The following is a 14,939-nucleotide window of genomic DNA, read 5'->3' as shown; positions in this document are numbered from 1 at the left end:
CCCGCCCCGGCCCCTCCTCACCGCCACCTGCACCGCAAAGTCAATCAATGAACAGGCAGCAGCTGCACGTGGGCTCAAGCTTCGGGGACGGCAGGCAGAGGCACTGGCCAATCGTGAAGCCGCTTGACCACGTGGGCCGTGACCACTGCCTCTGATTGGCTGACTCGCCCCAGCCGCCGGCCGGGCTGTCAATCAGAGCACAGGGCGCTGCTGCTTAACCCTTGCGGTCCCGCAGACAGGAAGGGCAGCTTGCAAGGCCGCAGGCAGTTTCGGGGGCTGGCGGGGTCGAGGATATTTATAAGGGCTTGGGGCTTGGGGTCACAGGGTGCAACCTGGGGAGGGGCCGAGCGGCGTGTAGTTGTACTGTTTGAAGAGAAGCTTGGTAATTTTTCTCCATGCTCCGGAGTGGTTTATGGCGTGGGATGGGAGGGTGGGGGTCTGGGACTTAGGGTGGAGATCTCTAGCACTCTCATTCTGATCCTTAGATATGGGCTAATAACATTTTATGATGTTAAATAACTTTCAATGAAATGGCTGCCCATGAGCCAAGCCCCAGGCTACACATTTTATCAAGGTGAATTTTCCTAACTCCCCTCCAAGCCCAGGGAGAGGATGTTAGCACCTAAAGCTTCTAGGTACTGAAAAGGCCTTGAGGCTGGTACATTTTTTCCAGGTTCAGGCAAATTTAGGATGGGGTGGTGGGTATTTTAGGCCTGGGATGATGTCAGAGATAAGTGGGTGGGGGACTGTAGGGGGCTGTTGAGGGATTCAAGAGTTTCGTGTTTGCCCAGTTTGAAATGCCTACTCCAGATGTGAAGTGGTCAATCTGGAGCTTTGGAGTGAGAGGCCAAGTTTCTGGCTACCCCAGGACCTTTGCACTAGCTATTCTCTCCACCAGGGATATTCTCCCACCTGACAGTCACTGGCTTACTCCCTCACCTTCAGCTCTGGCTCAGAGGGACCTCCATTTTCCCTTTGTTATTTCATTTTCCTCCAAATGTGGTTTGAATTGGAGCTGATCTTGTTTTAATCTCAGTGGCTCAAAATTCATATAATGCTGATGGGGTTCTAATACATTCTCACAGCTGGCCATAGGCTCCTGGGCCGGTGTCTGGCTTGGGATCCACACGAACCAGAGACCTCTCCATTTCCCCTGATCTGTGCTTTGTCATTGGGGGGTAACTGAGGGTTTGGATCTTGGGATGCGTAGCCCCCAGCGGTTCTGATGTAAATACGTAACTTGTATTTTGTGGCTGGTCTGTGGAGGAGAAAGTGAGGGCTGCTGTATATGAACCATAAAAAGAAGGTTTTCACCCATGATCCTTCAACTGGCCCTTAATTGACATGTATTTTATTTATGATCCGGCCTGCTAATTGCCTCCCTCTGTGCACTTGGCTCTCCTCTCTGTGGTTGTAGACTTTCATCTGGGCGCACCAGTTCATCCAAGGTTGGCTTGTCTCGTCTGGTTTCTGCTAGATACTTGTGGCTGTTTACAATGAATTAAAATAAAATAAAATTTAAAACTCAGTTCTTCAGGCCCTCTGGCCAATTATCAGTTGCTCAGTGGCCACATGTGGCTGGGGACCGTCTGCACTGGACAGCACAGATCTGGAATGTTCCCATCATCACAGAAAGTTCCACAGGACGGCGCAGATCTGAGGTTCTTCAAAAAGAAAAATTCTAGGTCCATGTAGAAATCAGAAGCATTTTCTGGCAGCCATTCCATTCTCACTTTTTGAAAACTCCGCATGGGGGGTTGGGGTTGGGTAATATTTGGTACTTTTGCTGGTATGTGCTCCCCACTGCTTCTTTCTTTTTCTGTCCCCTGCCTGCTCCAGCCTGGCCAGCAGAGACGCAACCTCCTTGAGCCCTTGGAAAGGGGATGACACAGCAGATAGGAAAGGAGGAAGCACAGATTTCCTTCTTGGCTTCCGAGCAGTGCTTTACTTGGTGGAAATCCAAGGTCTGGATGAAAGTTTGAGAAAAAAAGAGGTTTACATTTCCAAAGCTTTGGAATTCCCTGGGCCTGCCCTGAAGACCTCAGGCCACTTCCCCAGGGGCCCCAGGGTCACCTGGGTTGGGTGTGGGCCAGGCAAAGGACTCAAGAGAAAGCCCAGGGTGGAGAGGGGGCTGTGGAGTGACCACAGGGAGGTGATCGTAGGGAGGTGGTGACAGGCTTCAACTGTCCCCTTTTCTCCCCCATCCCCAGAACTTCTCAGTGGTCCACAAGAGCAAGAGACAATAGCCAAGTGTTAGAAATTAGGGAGGAGCTGCAGAAAGTCTGCAGGTACAAGGCATACCCTGGTGTCTGGCGGAGGAATTAATGGCAAAGAGCAGCAGGACAAGGACCTTCCGAAGTTGCTGGCCTGGCTGGGAGATACTCAAAGGTGGGATGCCCCCCAACTGCCCCCACTTTGAACACCACATGACAGTCCTTGAACCTAGACCTGGCCCCAGGAAAAGTGAATTTATCGAATTACCTGGCATTGATTGAGGTTTGCTCTCTGCCACCTGGTGGAAAGTGGCTTGCATTCCTTTCCCCTGGGCCACTGTAACAAATGACCACAAACTGGGCGGCTTAAAACAACAGAAATCTATTCTTTCACATCTGGAAGCCGGAAGTCCAAAATCAAGGCGTTGGCAGGGCCAACTCCCTCCAAAGGCTCCAGGGTAGGGTACTTCCTGCCTCTCCCAGCTTCTGGTGGTGGCTGGCAGTCCGTGGCCCTCTGTGGCTTGTAGACACATCATTTTCATTGCTGCGTGTCTTCACGTGGCCTTCTCCCCTGTGTGTCTCTACATCCGAATTTCACTCTTATAAGGACAGCAGTCACTGGATTAGGGTCATACTTCAGTATGACCTCATCTTAACTAATTACATCTGCAATAACCCTGTTTCCAAATGAGGTCACCGTTTGCAGGTGGTGTGGTGGGGAGAGGAGGAGGCAGTGGAGGGGAGGTGGGTTAGGATTAGAAGGAATCTTTCTGAAGTACACAATTCTACTCTCTACAAGGCTCAAAGGGGGAAATTAAGTACTACAGTGACCCACTCAATTGTCCACGAATCCTGATATCTCCATTTTATAGAGGAGAAAACGGAAGCCCAGAGAGGTCAACTGACTTGCCCAAATTCACAATTACTAAATGTTTAAACTAGGATTTGAACCCAGGTCATCTTGTTTTAGGATGTAGCCTTATAACCCTTATAACATAACTCCCAGATCTAAACTAGGTTTCTTCCACTGAAGTACCCACATAGTGGCATTAGTTGGGCCACTCCCTGGACTCAAGCTTGGAGGAAGGCATATCCATTCCAGAGGTGGATTTTGGCCCTTGCTTCTGAAGAAATCCAGACGTATTAGCTAGTGTTACAGAACAAATTGCCCCCAGACTTGGTGACTTGAAACAGTAAGCCTTTATCATCTCACAGTTTCTGGTGGGCAGGAATCTGGGGGTGGCTTTGGTGGTTCAACTTTGGGTCACTGATGAACACTGATCCACGTTACAGCCTTTCTTTCTCCTCTCTTCACAGTGAACACCTTCTGCCACCAGAATGCAATTGAAAAATCTCTTCTCAGCGAGGCTCCATCACTTTCTCTTATGTGCCCCTAATCCTACTCACCACCCTGTGATATTTTTTGTTTTATTTAATTCTTCCTTGTCTGTCACGTTCGTGTATTGCCAGAAGGATGACTGCAGGGACACATGTCCATGCACGTGGATTTGTGTGTCTGCTTTTTTGTGTGTGCTTATTTTCCTAGGATGCCTGTCTCAGTTGGGGGTCCAGTGTGGCTTCGCACTCTCCAGGGGGTCCTGTATGTTTTTGACACTCTTCCCAATTGGGCCTGGGCAGGATGGGGGTACTGAGGTTGTTTTTTGATCCTCAAGCTATGGCTGTTTTAGGCTGTTGAAAGCTTCCCAGCAAATTTGCAGTGGACCAATTGTTATTCTAATGGCGTCAGTGAATAAAGGCAGTGGATTTATCCCAGTGACACCGCCCTGCCCTCAGTATGGAGAGGCTGCAGAATTCTTTCTTGAGGGTCCAGTTCATTCCTTCCAGGAGGTGGGAGGAAGGGAAGGAAGTCTACAAATCTGACATAAGCAAGTAGGTTGGTTCTGATTTGCACTCATGGTCTCTGGCACCCTCTTCTGGTGAAACTTTTAATTACAGCTTCATTTAAGTATATTTTGCATAACAATGAAGTCATCCATTTTAAGCAGAGTGCGCGATGATTTTTAGTACACTTGTCCAATTGTACAACCATCAACACAACACGATTTTAGAACATTTCCATCGCCTCAGAAATGTCCCTCTTGTCCGTTTTGAATCAATCCTTTCCTCCCATTCCTAGCTTTCTGTCTCTGTAGATGTGCCTTTTCTAGAAATGTCATATAAAGACTCACAAAATATGTGGTCTTCTGTGCCTTTCACTAAGCATAATTTTTTGAGGTTCATTTACGTTTTTGTGTGTGTCAGTACTTCGTTCATTTTTATCCCCCATTGGTATTCCATCGCACAGATGAACCACATTTTGTTAATCCATTCTCCCCTGATGGACATTTGGGTTATTGACAGTTTGGAGTAATCATGAATAAAGCTGTAATGAACATCCGTGTTGTCGTGCAGGGCGTCCAGTGGGGTCTCTGCTCCTGCTCCCCATACAAGAACGCAGGATATGGTGAGGCCAAAAAGGAACACCCATGGAGCCATAGGTAGGGGAGTCATACCACTACGGTCTCACTGGAGGCTGGGTTCACTGGACGTGCGACCTGCTGTCCGTTTTGTCTGCAACCCACCGACGACTCTCTTCCACTCTCCTCCTCTCTCTGCTAGCGTAGCCACAGCAGTTATATTGTGGCCAAGGGCTCACTGGTTACAGCTGACGGCCAACTAGCCACAGCTGATGGCCATGCAATCACAGTTGGCCATTTACTACCTGAGCCAGCACCTGTCTATGTGAGGCCGAGAGCCTGGAAACTGCTTTCTGGGGCTCTTCCCCCACACGTGTACAGCTCTGTGTGTTGGAATTTGCTTTCATTTTTTGGGTACACGCCTATGAGTTGAATCGTTAGGCATGGTTATGATAATGTGTCTGTTTAACTTTTTCAGAAGCTGCTGGGCTGTTTCCCAAAGTGGCTACATCATCTTCTATTCCCACCAGCAGTGTCTCAGGGCCCCAGTTGCTCCACATCCTCACAGTGGAATCACTTTTAAATTAAGGGATTCGCGGTGGCTGTAACTTTATAATACACACTGGGAACCAATTTTGGGGTAACTTTTTATTTTGCTATAATTTCATACTTACAGACGAGTTGCAAGAATAGTACCAGTCCAGTTTCCCCAATGTTAATATCTTGTCCCTTTTGATCCATCATTCTTTGTGTATACCTGTATATGCATATGTAAATTATAAATATTTCCCCCTGCATTTTGGGCACCTTTATCCCAAAAGTCAGTTGGTATTTGGTTTCGAGAGTGACAAGGGGTTCTGTGGTCATGCTTTCTCTCACATTGAAATAATTTTTTAATTCTGGATACAATAATTTTGTCAGTATGTGTTTCACAAATATTTTTTCCTTGCTGTCACTTGCTTTCTTGTTTTCTTCACAGTGCTTTTCAAAGAGCCAATATTAAACTTTTAAAAAAAAAGATTTTATTGGGGAAGGGGAACAGGACTTTATTGGGGAACAGTGTGTACTTCCAGGACTTTTTTCCAAGTCAAGTTGTTGTCCTTTCAATCTTAGTTGTGGAGGGTGCCATTCAGCTTCAAGTTGTTGTCCTTTCAGTCTTAGTTGTGGAGGGCACAGCTCAGCTCCAGGTCCAGTTGCCGTTGCTAGTTGCAGGGGGCACAGCCCACCATCCCTTGTGGGACTCGAGGAATCGAACTGGCAAGCTTGTGGTTGAGAGCCCACTGGCCCATGTGGGAATCGAACCGGCAGCCTTTGGAGTTAGGAGCATGGAGTTCTAACCGCCTGAGCCACTGGGCCAGCCCCAATATTAAACATTTTTAATGACCCACTTGATGTTTTCTTGGTGTGTATTTGTCACATTTTCTGTCCTATCAAAGAAATCTTTGCCTAACCCAAGGTCACAAAAGTTTTTCTCCTGTGTTTCTTCTAGATTTTTATAGTTTTAGCTCTTCCATTCTGGTCTATGATTCACTCTGAATTGATTTGTGTACAGTAGAGCATGATGAAGTTATTGATTCTGAATAGACAGACATGTCCGTAAAAGGAAGACCTGTAAGAATTTTCAGTTGTCTTTAAATTGAGCCTGTTAACTTAATGCAATTCCAATCAGCTGTCCCAGTACAGCTCACCTGCCATCCACCACACCTGAGCTTCTCCAGGTCCCTGAGATGGCAGCTTACAGCCAGGAGTTGCCCACGGAGTCCCAGGCCTGCCCAGCCCCACTTCAGTCACCCTGGGCCAGCACATCAGTATCAGAAGCATCTTGCCTAGAAACTGGAAAAAGCTGGGGCTGGGTCCCCAGGAGGGGATGCGTGGCATAGTAAAGGCATGTTAGAGCTTTCCTGTGGAGGATGGAAATCAAACAGCTGTGCTGCGCTTGGGGAGACAGCAGAAGCGACCAGCGCTTGCAGCCACTTCCTCGTTCACGTTGTAATATAGTATATTTATCACATATGCTATTTATTAATATGGTTAATTTTTTTGGTCCCTCCCAACCAGAATCTTAGGATGAGAGCAAGGATTTTTGTGTTCATTATTGCTGTATCTCCCCCGTGCAGAGAACAGAGTAGAGAATATAGAAGATGCTTAATGAGAATGTGTTTGAGGAATCCACATTCCTTTTCCCTGGGTCTACCCAACGCACAAAAATAATCTTCACAAATGTGAAAATATGAGCTACGTCGCCATCCAGTGGTCAGAACAGGATATCACAACGCATTTATTAGTAAGAAAAGCCACACGTAAGAAAAGCACAAAATATGACCCTATTTCTGGAAGAAATGAGATTTTCAAGGAAGAAACATTCCAACAATGGGGAATATCTTTTTATAGGAGTGTGTTAGCATGAGGAAAATATTGAGGGAAATAGGCATTTATTGTTTATGTGAATTAATCGCTTCTCGGCCTTTTGGCTCAGACCAAGCGTAGTATTGTTTATGTGAATTGTTATCGTGTATCAGGGTAACCTAGGCGCTCTAGGATTGCACGGTGACCACACCCCCAGCTTCAGACCTGGTTCTTTTCAGGTCCTAGCCACGCCCCCGGGGCTGATCCAGTATAAGCCACGCCCACAGTGCTATTTCCTGCTTCAGAGACGCCCTAGAGGGGAGGATCCAGCCCCTGGGCCCAATCGCGTCCCAGCTATGCTCAGCAATTGGAGGAGGCGGATCGCCCTCCCACCCTTGAGGCACCACCAATCCCAAACTCAAGGCCCGCCTCCTCTTCCGCTACCGGCAGTCCCGGAACCGGAAGAGAAAGCGCGGATAAGGGAACTCGCAGCCGCGGCAATCCGTTTCTCCGCGTTAGCGCGGAATGAGAGCCGCTGGTAGGTACGCAGCGGAGGATGAGTCCCTGTATTACTGTGGGCATCCCCCACCATAGGACAGTGCCCACACCAAGAACCCTGCTTTTTTTAAACTTCAAAATAACTATAGTTTTACGGAAGTTGTAGTAATAGTACCCTTGCCCCAGCTTCCCCCAGCGGTAACATCTTACAGGGCTGTAGTACAGTATCAAAAGCCAGCGATCGACCGGATTGGTACCGTCCAAAGGTCTTATTCAGATTTTGCCAGTTTTACATGCACACGCGTATGTGTGTGTTTATGTGTGTGTAGAGTTCTGTGCCATTTTACGACATGTAGATTCGTGCGACTGCCACCCAGATCAGGACACACCGATGTTTATTACCACAAAGATCCCTCCCGAAGCCATTGTTTTAAGGATGCTTGGAATCCCTGATGCATGTGGTTACTTTAAAGTTAAATTCCCTATATGGGTTTGTCATGGATGTGTATTTTCTAATTGTTGGTTTAAGAGTTTTACTCATATGTAAGTCTATTAGATCACGCTATGAGACAACTTGAAAAACATCCTGTTTTAAAAGAAAAACTAATTTTTGATTGCTGGAACTCTGTTACTCAGATTTGTGCCCCAATCTCCCATTTTGATTGAATTTTGCAGCTTCTCCTTTAATTTTTCTTTTTTTTTTTTCTTACAATATTTTGAGGCCAAGTTACTAGGTGCATACAGATTTAGAAATTATATATAGATCCACAGACCCTTGCCTGCAATTCCAGAAGTCTTAGAATGTATCCTTTTGGTAACTTGTTTTGCAAAAACGTAAGACCATATCCACATTCCTTTTGGAGGAAAAAGCTGACCCTGACTTCTGTGCAGCTCTTTGTAGTATTTAGTTACCTCACTTAGCGTGACTATTTCTACCTTCCAGTGCAGAACTATTATATTTGATTATGGGTTGCTGCCCTGGACCCTGCTGGGTGGGGTGGGGATGGGTAGTATGATAATTGCCTTGAGAGGTGCCTTGTTATCTTTCAAAACAAGCCAAAATTTAAGGTTTGCATTGTTTCTGAGTTCAGATGAAGGCTGGTATGGTGGGTTATTCCTTTTCTCTCCATATGGTGATAGTCTTTTCTCACTATTAATACCTTCTAATTCATTGACTCCACCCTTTGGGTGTTGAGAATCCAATGGTGATTGATAATAGTCTCATCCTTCCAGTTGCTTACATTCTAGTGGACAGAGATGGTTGGTCCAAATAAACAAGTAACGTCATGTATCTTGCCATGTGGGATACCATCTGTTTTAATCACCTCCTTTGCACTCCATTGGTGAAGGAGTGATGCCTACCCAGGGCGGGCCGACATTCCACACCACTCCTCACTGGACAGATAAAAAGGATCGCAGTTTATTTGTCACACAGACTCACAGCCTGAGGCAGGAGGACACTGCACACCCCACAGAGAAGTGAAATCTGTTTCTGGGGATAAACAGAAGCTGTATCTGTTCACCTGGATAAGGATGGTTGTTTGGTGAGAGGACTTTTTCTGCAGTAGTAGAGTTGGGGGGGAGGGGAGTGGTTAGGCCATTCAGGGCCCTCCTGCTTTTCCCAGATCAAGGCAGCACATAATACTGAGCCTTAATTTTAGGCCTTACACCACACCACCCTAGGATACAAACCTCCACATTGCATGTGAGAGAGTCCTTTCATTTCATTCTTTTTCTTAAATAACAGCTTTACTAAGGTATAATTCACACACCATGCAAGTCAGCCATTTAAAGTGTAGTTTTAGTACATTCACAGTGTGTGCAACCATCACCACTATCAATTCCAGAACACTTCCTTTACCCCATAAAGAACCTTTGCCCCGTCCCCATTAGCAGTCACTCCCCATCCCTTCTTCAACCCCCTTTTAAAAACCACAAACCCACTTCCTGTCTGTGGATGTACCTGTTCTGGACATTTCACATAGATGGAATCACACACTGTGTGGCCTTGTGTGTCTGGCTTCTCTCACTGAGCCCCGTGTGTTCAGGGTCCGTCCACATTGTAACGAGTGTCGTGCTTCATTGCTTTTCATGGCCGAGTAATATTCCAGCGTGTGGATGGACCACACTTTACCCATTCATGGATTGATGGACACTTGAATTGTTCCCTGTGAACATGCTGCAGTGAACATTGATGCACCATTATCTGGACACCCATTTTCAGTTCCTTTGGTTATATACCTAGGAAAGGGATTGTTGGACCATATGGTAATTCTCTGTTCAACTTTTTGAGGAACCACCAAACATTTCCATAGTGGCTATACCATTTTACATTCCCACTAGCAACGCACAAGAGTTCCATTTTCTCCACATCCTCACAATGTATTACTCATGCTTTTTATTTTCTTAATTTTGATGCTTTGACATTTTGGGGCCTCAGTGACCCTGGAGGGAAGGTACCTTCCAGAGTGGCCAATTCCTTGAGACAGTAACAGCTCACCTAGGAGCTTGCCTTTCAAAGGCAAACCAGTCAACCCAGAGCCCACTCCCCATCCCCTCCCTCTCCAGGGGCTCTCACACTCCAGGTCACTATCCCTTTGCCCTAATCACCCCAGGGCGAGGTGCCAGACTACAAGGGCCACCCCCTTGTCCCAGAGACCCCTGAAATTATTCAAACCCTCCAGTCCTAAGCCTGCTTACCCTTCATCAGCCAAATAAAGGCTTTTGCCCACGTTTCCCCCTTCATCCCTCTGCCTCCTGTCCCACTGTGGTGCTTCCTAGAGTGGCGTGGCCCTGTGTATGGCAGGTGTGCCCCTGGGAAGTTGTGAGTAACACGATACCTTTTCAGGGGCACTTGCCTTCTCTGTTGGCCTCAGCATACCTGAATAGTTAAAACCTATGTTTCCGAATAGCCAAGACTTGTTATTTTCCACTTTTTGTGTTATGGCTTGATGAAATATATTTTATCATTCTCCTCCTCCCCCCATTGTGGTGCATGCTTTCCGGGTCCTATCTAATAAATCTTTGTCTAGCCCTAGATCTCAAAAATAGGCCCTAATGTTATCAAAGCTTTCTATTTTAGCTTTTACATTTAGATCTATAATCCACCTCAAAATAATTTTTGTTTATAGTTTGAAGTTGAGATTTGAGTTTATGTTTACATAGATTTCCAGGTGTTCCAGAATCATTTTCACCTTGAATTACCTTAGCCCCTTTTGGGAAAATTAATTGACCACATATGTGGGGTCTGTTTCTGGATTTTTAAAGTCCTTTCCATTGATCTGTTTGACAACCCTTACGCCACTACAACACTGTCTTGATAACTATATGAATTCACTTGCTGGGGCCGCCATGACAAAATAACAGACGAGGTGGCTTAAACAACAGAAATGTATGTCCTCACTGTTCTGGAGGCTGGAAGTCTGAGGCATGCTGTGAGCAGGGCTGGTTTGTCCCGAGGCTGCCCTCCTTGGTTTGTAGGTGTTGTCTTCTCCATTTCCTCACATGGTCTTCTGTCTGTGCAGGTCTGTGTCCTAGTCTCTTTTTATAAGGACACCAGTCAAGATTGGATTAGGACCCACCTCAGTGACCTCATGTTACCTTAATTACCTCTGTAAAGATCTGTCTCCAAATACAGTCACATTCTGAGGTGCTGGGGATCAGGACTTCAACATCGGAATTTTTTTTGAGGGGACATGACTCAGCCCATAACACTATACTTATACAAAATCCACAGAACTGCAAACCAAAAGAATAGTCACTTTTACTCTATAATGCTTTATTTTATTATTATTTTTACTATTTATTTATCTATTCCCCCTTCTTTCACCTCCCCCCCCATTCCAGTTCAAGCCATTGTTTCTCAGTCTAGTTGTGTAGGACACAACTCTCTGGCCCATGCTGGTGTTATGAGCCTTGCGCTCCCCCTGGCTGAGGCAGTGGGTTCCCAGATGTAGGTCTGGCCACTGTCTGGCAGCACTCAGCAGCGTAAGGCAGCTCACTCCAACCTCTGGCTGCTCATGGCAGCCCAGCTCCAGGGAGAGCTGTTGTTCACAATCTTAGCTGTAGAGGGTGCAGCTCACTGGCCCATGGGGGAATCGAACCAGTGACCTCAGCGTTAAGAGCATGGCCCTCCAACCACCTGAGCCATTTGGCTGGCCTACTCTATAATACTTTAAAAAGAAGAGATAGAATACCAGGTTTACATTGCATCTTGGTTAGGACAGCCAACGCTGAAGAACATTTTGGGGATAATTAAAGGAAATGTAGACGTAATGTTTCCTTGAAAATAAGATCTAGCTGGACCATCAGCTCTAATGTGTCTTTTGGAGCAAAAATTAAGTAAGACCCGGTATTATGTTATAATATACCCATCTTATGTTAAAATAAGACGGTATTATATTATACTACATTATATTATATTATACCCGGTCTTATATTAAAATAAAACTGGGTATTATACTTAATTTTTGCTCCAAAAGACGCATTAGAGCTGATGGTCCAGCTAGGTCTTATTTTCGGGGGAACACGGTAGACTAAGTATAAAGAAATATAACAAAACACAGATGCACACACTCTGGAAAAGGCTTTTCAGTATAATTCCAGTAATCCTCATTTTCTGAAATTGCAAAAGAGGCAGAATTATACCAAACACCTAACCACAAAATTCAGGGGGATGATTAGGTCTATGGGCTGGAGGCTGCTGAGTTAGGGTGGGGCACCCCCGAGGGATGAAGCTGCCTGTCTGTTCATGAATGTGGGTGCCTAGTCAATAGCACACTTTTATTATTCCTTAAACTTAACATAATTTTTTACTTAAAATTATTAAACTAAACATAAACATTTAGTGTAGTGTTTTCTGAGTATGATGTACTTTGCAGTTGAAATTTAAGCATGAAAAAATTGACAATTTTCAAATATTTATTTTACCATGTTATGTGACCACCTCCCCGTTTTGATTTGAGTCTAAGTTCAGAACAAGTTCTCAAAGCTTTTATACTGGATCCCTTGAAATTTACCTTTTTTATAGATGTGAGGGCAAATCAAATTAAGAATAAGAGCCTTAATTCTCCCTGTCGAAAATAGATTTCTCCCTCCTTTTTGTTAGAGCATTGTCTTTTCAGAACTTGTAGAGTGTCTTCTCTGCCCTTTAAAATGTATGTAACCCTCTTTAAAAGCCAAATAAGGCTCTTGCCAGCTTTACCACCCAAGAGTCTTTCTGGAGGAGCTGGAAGCCATCTCTTTGAAATGCAGTCATCAAAGGAGATGGCACCCTTCTCCCAGTTTCTGTGGGAGGGTAGGAGCCTACCTTCTGCAAGTGCTTCTCTCTAGGTTGCAAAACAACCTGCTGTCATAAAGATATGAAACATTTTCCTTTTTTTTTCTTTTTTTTATTGGGGTGTAGTGTTTTTCTCCAGGGCCCATCAGCTCCAAGTCGTTGGACTTCAATCTAGTTGTGGAGGGCGCAGCTTAACTCCAAGTCCAGTCGCTGTTTTTCAATCTTTAGTTGCAGGGAGAGCAGCCCACCATCCCTTGCAGGAATTGAACCCGGCAACCCTGTTGTTCAGAGCTCTCACTCTAACCAACTGAGCCTTCCGGCGGCCCTGGAAACGTTTTCCTTTCGATAAAGCCAATTAGCTAACAAAGATAATCACTCACCAGGAGCATTGATGACAAACTGTGTGACCCATGCTGTGGGCTGTCACTTGAGGACTGGTTATGTTGCATCTGCTTGGCTATAGAAGGGGCCAAGACTTCTTTGTCTTTGGGACACACACACTGTGCCAAAAAAATGTATACGTATCTTAAGAAAGAAAATTATTAAAGTTGTAGTAATATATACCGATAACAAAAGATGACTACAAGTCACGTTTGACTTCTGCAATTACAAGAGGTGCTCAAAGTGGTTACCATCAGCGTCCAGACACTTCTGATTACAGCAAGCTACTGCTTGAGCAACATTGACCAAAGTGTCCACTTGTATGCATTTTTTTGGCCCTCCTGGCATATAGTTGTTGTCTTTGCAGTTTCTTAGCAGATTACCTGTGATGCATGTCACATTCTGGTTTAGTGCCGATTTAATAATAAAACTTTTTTTATCTTTCTGTCTTTGTGAAAGGTTTTCTGGATTGGCAGATGGTTTTGTTTTCAATTATACTTCCCCAACATAGAGCAATATTTGAGTAGCAAAAGACTGGAAATAAGCCCAGTGTCTATTTAGAGGAACTGGTTCATAAACTTGTATGGTCTTACACCCTTTATAAAGATTAAGGAAGACATCTATGGAGATGAAAGAGTAGTAGGATTTATTTTTCATTGAACTAAAAAAGCAGATTGTATTGCTGTGTGTACACCATGTTACTCTTTAATAACAAAGTTAAGAAAGCAAAGCATTTAGGTGAAATTGCCCCCTTTTACATAAATGCTGAGCAGATGTACAGGAAACTCATGGAATTGGTAACTAGGGGAGTGGGGGTAAGGACATGAGTGCTGAGGATCTTGCTATGGGCACGTCTTCGATTTTTAGTCTCAGGCTGGACTTGTCGAAATGCAGCATTGTTGATTCACAAAAAGAAAAAAGTATTAACCGTATTTTTATTAATAGTAAATAGTGTATACATCAAAATTAATTTATTTTTAATTGGAAGTATTTTCTACTTAGGAAACCATTCTTAGATTTGTTCTCTTAAACACTAATTTTAATAAATTTTTTTTAAAAATGATTTTATTGGGGAATGGGAGCAGGACTTTATTGGGGAACAGTGTGTACTTCCAGGACTTTTTTCCCAGTCAAGTTGATGTCCTTTCAATCTTAGTTGTGGAGGGCGCAGCTCAGCTCCAGGTCCAGTTGCCGTTGCTAGTTTCAGGGGGCACAACCCACCATCCCTTGCGGGAATCAAACCAGCAACCTTGTGGTTGAGAGAACACACTCCAACCAACTGAGCCATCTGGGAGTCAGCGGCAGCTCAGCTCAAGGTGCCATGTTCAATTTTAGTTGCAGGGGGCGGAGCCCACCATCCCTTGCGGGACTCGAGGAATCGAACTGGCAACCCTGTGGTCGAGAGCCCACCGGCCCATGCGGGAACCGAACCAACAGCCCTTGGAGTCAGGCGCATGGAGCTCCAACCGCCTGAGCCACCGGGCCGGCCCTTAAACATTAATTTTTATGAAAATGATTAAAACCTATTTTCAGACTTCAGAAAATGCATATTTATAATTATATTCATAAATAAAATTGTTATGATATTGGAGTTTATACTTTGACTCTGTCCACAGCTGGAGGGTATTTTTGAAATGAGCAGTCATAGGAAATGTTCCAAGGTGTTTTGGTCCAATTTAATCAGTGCATTAAGAGTTTTCAGGTGCAACCCAAATTTATTTAGGCTTTTTTAGTTTTTCCTTAAATCGGTTAAAATAGGAATTCAATTCCTTTAGGGATACCACAGCCTTTTATATTCCAAAATTA

General features: G+C 44.8%; 1 long non-coding RNA gene across 1 annotated transcript; it reads left to right on the top strand.

The window, feature by feature from the left end:
* Positions 1-7,433: 7,433 nt before the first annotated feature.
* Positions 7,434-14,724, top strand: LOC141572665 (uncharacterized). The gene is made up of 2 exons (XR_012498005.1): positions 7,434-7,514; positions 14,469-14,724. It is a non-coding gene; the product is annotated as an uncharacterized LOC141572665 (long non-coding RNA).
* Positions 14,725-14,939: the final 215 nt, after the last annotated feature.

This window comes from Rhinolophus sinicus, linkage group LG07 (assembly GCF_036562045.2).
Source record: "Rhinolophus sinicus isolate RSC01 linkage group LG07, ASM3656204v1, whole genome shotgun sequence".
NCBI lineage: Eukaryota > Metazoa > Chordata > Mammalia > Chiroptera > Rhinolophidae > Rhinolophus > Rhinolophus sinicus.
This window is presented reverse-complemented; position numbering and strand designations above follow the sequence as displayed.